Raw genomic sequence first — 6,000 nt, 5'->3', positions numbered from 1 at the left:
ACTGACAGCCCTCCAACTGAGCCTAGAAGTCACAAGCCCGATGTATGCAAATCCACACTGTCGGGTGCAGCAAAGCAATAGCAAAAGGACCAGAGATTAGTTTCAGTCCTCAAGACTTAGAGGGAGTGGAGGTCCCTCGCGATAACACCCTGATCATTAAAGTGGTAATTGTTAAGTACAATATTCACCGTACTTTTGTAGACACAGGGAGCTCGGTAAATGCTATTTTCAAGAAAATGTTTGATCAGCTGTATATTGATCAGAGTGAGCTGCATCCTATGACAACGCCCCTATACAGGTTCACCAGCAACGAAGTACTGTTGATCGGCCAAACTTGGCTGTCCATATCCCTCGGGGAGGAACCACTTAAGAGGATGAGAACGATGAACTTCATCGTGGTGGACAAGCCGTCTACATACAATATCGTACTGGGCTGACCGACCTTGAATGAATCCCGGGCGCTTGTCTCCACATTTTGTTAGAAGATCAAGTTCCTTGTACAGAACTCGATCGACAAAGTGAAAGGAGATCAGCTGGCAGCTCGGCGATGCTACGTTGAGATGGTCAAAACTGAGTCACGAGCCGCTCGGAAGGTCCAGCGGCTAGAGGTAAACCCCATTCTAGAAGAGCCTCCCACGTTGGTCTACAAAGAAAAGGAGGAGGTACAAGTTCATCCTAGCTGATTGGAGGCTACTACTTTCATAGCGACCGATCTGAGTATAGAGAAGAAGGCGAAGCTGGTTGTCTGTCTGAGGCAAAACCATGATGTGTTCGTATGGGCGACCCATGAGCTCATGAGCATCTCGCCAAAAATCGCATAGCATGAGTTGTACGTCTGACCGGATGCTAGGCCGGTAATCTAGAATAAAAGAGATTTTAGCGTCGAGCAAAACCAGATCATCCGATCAGAGTTTGACAAGTTACTGGAGGCTGGCCACATACGCAAGGTATAATTCCCGAGTTGGCTAGCTAATGTGGTGTTAGTATTGAGCGAGTGTGACATACAGTACCATCCCAGGTCGGCTATCAAGGCATAAGCTTTAGTGCTGTGTTCAAGCTTGGCTTGGTTTATTTTTTATGAGCTTGAGCTTGTTTAAAGCTTGGCTTGAGCTTGGTTCGAGCTTGGCTTGAGCTTGGTTCATTTAGATGTTATCAAGCTCTCAATTCAAGCTTGTTTGATTGTTGAAAATTTTTAATTGCTTGATTGATTATTAAGATTGATAATTTAAATTTATTTATTTTATTTTATTTTATTTTATTATTTATTTGGCATATTGAAAAGAGTTTTATTAATAAATATGGTTTGTGAACATTGTTCACGAACGTTGTTCACGAACGTTAACGAGCTGAACACATATGTGTTCAAGCTTGTTTGTTTAGTTTAACGAGCTGTTCAAACTTGTTTGTTTAATTAATCTTATGTATATTGAACGAACATAAACAAGCTCTTACCAAGTTGAACACCAAGCTTGTTCACGAACGCTTGGTTCATTTACAACCCTAATAAGCTTTAGCCGACTTTGTGATGGAAATATAGAACGTTGAGCCGGAAGCAATATGGAGGATATATGTTGATGGGCCGGAGGCTGGACTACCGAGCTACAAACAACGAGGCGGAGTACGAAACATTAATCGCCGGTCTACAGGAAGCCAGGCATGTGGGAGCCACCCGAGTCCTTGTGCATTCAAATTCCCAACTGACAGTCCAACAGTTCTCGGGTATTTTCAAAATTAATAACGCTAGGCTCATATTGTTGGGTACCCCGACATGGGTCCGTGCGAGAACACGTTTCGTAAACATGCGCAGCGGAAAATAAAAACAATAATAATTCATAATTATTACACCACACGTATACAAAGATATAACATGTCAGATATGATCGCATAATTAAAATTTTACGGAAAATAAATTTATACTAGGTATACCTGACGGATGAAGCATAGAAGATTCCATCGGATGATCCAAAGTGGGAAGGAGATCGACCAAGCGACGCACGAGCCTCGCCTGTACTTGTATCCACTCCGAGCTATCTTCGAGATGATTTTGATAAGTCCAAGTCGTGCCTCCGCTTCAGTACTAGCCAAAGGCAGGAGACGGTTCGATCCGAGAGAGGGATCACAGTCTAGTTCGTGTTTGGGGCCAAAACAACCCGACAATACGATATGTGATGAATGACAACATCAGATATTGCTGTTCGGAGGCAAAACACCGGTGCCATCAAGAGACAGTGGGTCCGGCACTGGCATTGTTCCAACAGCAACCATTGCTGACTGGAACAGGACTTCCGGCGACAGCTCAAAACTGACGACGACGAAGGGAGATGATCGGCAGTGACAATCACTGTTGTTCTCAGTGTTTCCTCTCTACTACCGGAAGCACAGCCAGCAGTAAGATCCTGGAGGTCGGCAGGCGACCACGGGAGGAAGGGCAGCCGGCGGCAGCAGCTGAAGCTGCGGTGACGCATGCACAATACAACAGCTCCTGCGTTAGCTCTGGTCGGCAAGGAAGTTGCTGGCCAGAGGAGAGGAGCTTTGGGCTGTGCTTGGGTGGCGCTAAAAGGGGCAGCGTCGGTGAGTTCCTTTTCCTGGTTAGCGTCGGCGGCAGAGGTATAACGGAAAAGGTTTTCCCCTTTTTCCTTGTGTCGGCGCGCAGCAAAGCTTCGGCTGGCGTCGTCCAACGCCGGCTGGCGGTCGCACCCGAGGAGGCCAGAGCTGCAGGAGTCTCCGGCGACTAGGAGGTGGCAGCGGACGCGGCAGCTTCTCTTTGGGCTGGTGGCAAGCGGTGCTTCCGGTTGGAGCTTGCGGCGGCGGAGGAAAGAATAACAAAAAGCTCTTTTTGTTCATCCCTCAAAGCGGATAGGAACTAGAGATTTAAAAAGAAAAGGCAAAATAAGAAAAAGGAAATATATTAATTCAAAATTAAATTTAATTCTAAAATTAACTTTAATGCCAATCTTAAATTTATACCTCTTTTCCATCCAAATCGTTTATAAATCTCCTATTAGGTTTTGATCAAATTCAAATTCATTTTCACTAACCCGCAATCTATATCATTAGCTTTAAATTTGATTCAAAACTAAATCATATTAGTTCAATAACAAAGAATTTTTTTTAATTAAATCAAACCAATTTGATTTATAATTAAACCAAAGAGAATCCAATTTATCTTAAAAAACGTGGTCAATTTGCACTTTCGTTGCGTCACTTTGATTCCATATTTGTCTTTTGTCTAGTTCACCCAGACTCAATCTCTCTCGATTTGAGAATCCAATTCTCAAACTCATTTTATGTCTCTTAGATAAACTCGTAGTACGTGTGACCTTATAAGTTCCTAGTTATGTTGGTCGTTCATAATTAATCATTAATTATGGAACGATTATGAGTCACATCTAGTAGTACATCATGATCTCCAATTAATCAAAAAATCATAGATTGATCTCGAAACCACTTCTAAACCTTTCAACAGGTACAGTAAGTTATGTCATGTTCCTTTCACTCGTCCTATACCCACTTGTTTCAGGACATAGTCTATATGTCAGTCCCCACTAGGCTAACTACGTCACACCTAGCTCAAGTAATATTTCCTCATTCTGCGGATTCAAATTACTCGTACATGTATATAAGAGTCTCACACTCTTAATATGTGATACTTTGACCAAAGACTTTGAGTAATAATCTTAACAAGTGACCATAAGGTATACGTCTCCTCGTAAGGAGTGGTGAATCCTCTATGGGCTATCCAAATACCTTTGGGCACTTGGACTTATACCCAATCATTCCAGGTCTACATCTCCAAGGAGATGCTTACTTAAAATGTCAAAGTATAAGCCTTCATGACCAAGGTGACTTATATACCTCAAGTCGAGGGAAACTTACACTCGAGATGCAGTAAGACTTTCATTGACATATCTATATATGTAGAGAACCATATGAAGTCTTACAGCAGGTCACTCTAATGAACTAGTTACCATAACTAGCATTCACGTTTAACTCTTGACATCCCAATGTCTCCAACTAGTGAGAAACAACTGTTTGGTTAAACCAAGGAGTATAACTGGTGCTAGTATATCAGAATCGATGATGTCCAAACTCATCAATTCATCGACTAGGAAATATTCCAATACATTTATAATTACACATGTAGAGATACTCACAAGTTGTGGTCCAATCACAAGTTCTCTCATGCTATGGATCATATCGCAGACATTCAGTACGTGAGTTTGAGATCCAATTATACACATAAAGAATGTGCACTCAAATAGTGAATCTATATTTATCAAATAAATAGTAAAAACCATAAGGTGATTGCCTTAAGACATCCCTTAAAAACTAACACTCCCACTTGGCCTAATTCCAATCGCCATGGTGTCCAACATTGTAGGTCTTTACATGACTATCAAAACTCATTTGAGGTAGAGGTCTTATGAAAGGATCCACTAGGTTCCTTTTGGTGGGAATTTCTCTCAATTTGTATTTCATTCCTACTCATGATCTCTTGATCATATGATAGTGACGAAGTACATGTTTAGATCATTTCTTGCTTGGAACCTTTCCAATTTATTGCACTTACATTTTAAGGTGAATACATGTCATGCTTGGACTTGGAATCATCCTTGTCCATTTGGAAACTAGTATCAATATACCTATGTATAATCATATCACCTCTTCCATATATCAAGACTAAATCCTTAGTTTTTAAGGATTGCCTTGATAGCCACCCAAGGATCCATGCTTGGATCCGATTGATCTCTGCTCATAACATTTAGAGCATACGATATACTGGGCCTCGTACATAACATAACACACATGATTGATCCTATAGCTTACGCCAATGGATCTAACTCATGTGAATCCTCTCATCTTATGTGCTTAGGCACGTAGACTTCGAAAGGTGAATCTCGACCTTTCTTGGATTCCGATATGCTAAACCACTTTAGCACTCGGTCTATATATGTAGACTGTGAAAGACTAAGCAACATGTTCGATCTATCTCTTATAGATCTAAATCCAAAGGATATAGGTTGCTTCTCTCATGTCTTTCATAGAAAATGTCTTGGATAACCAAACTTTAACTAGCTATATAATGGACACATCATTTCCTATAAGTAATATGTCAACAACATATAATACTAGGAACACGATTACACTCCCACTAACCTTTATATACACGCAAGGTTCGTATGGATTTTTGTGAGAAATCAAACTCTCATCCATGTTAGTTTTTCATGTTAAAAACTCACGTGCACTCAATAGGTACTATACCTTTGGGTGGATGCACTAAGTTCTTGTTAGAGTGTTTACTAAAAGCCTAGCTGTTTGTAAACATTTATTTTGAAATAAAGAATCACATTGGTCAAATGTCTACATTTGTATGCTAAATGTAGTTGTTCAATTAATTTATATTGTAGATAACATGGTGTGTGGTGTCACACACAGAAGATCATGTTATCAATTCTTTATAAATTATAAATAGTAGCTCACGACTAAGATGGAAAGGAACAAACCATTAGAATAGTCGTAGTGTAATTTGGTATTAGTTTAGCTTAACTATAAAATTACACTAGTACACTCTGAGTGTATTGAGCATGACCATTTAAGGTAAGTTCTTTTTATACTGACTGAATAAAAGAATAAAATCTTTGTTATTATGGAAGTGTGTGCTCTTAATCCTGATATAATAACAAGACATATATCTAGTATTTATTTCTTTGATAAACCCTGCAGGTGGACTTAGCCCGACATGACGATAAGGTTGAGTGATACTACTCTTGGAGCTATATATTAATTAGGTGAGTTGTCAGTAACTCATTTAATTAGTGGACATTCGATATCTTAAACACAGGGAGATTAACACACTCATGATAAAGAGGAGCCCATATAGTAATATGGGATTGGTGCGGTAGTTCAATAATAACTCTTTAGTGGAATGAGATATTATTGATGAACTCAAGTTGGGTGTTCGGGGCGAACACGGGAAGCTCAAGTTCATCAGGAGACCAA

The sequence above is a fragment of the Zingiber officinale genome, chromosome 6A (assembly GCF_018446385.1).
Source record: "Zingiber officinale cultivar Zhangliang chromosome 6A, Zo_v1.1, whole genome shotgun sequence".
Taxonomy (NCBI): Eukaryota; Viridiplantae; Streptophyta; class Magnoliopsida; order Zingiberales; family Zingiberaceae; genus Zingiber; species Zingiber officinale.
This window is presented reverse-complemented; position numbering follows the sequence as displayed.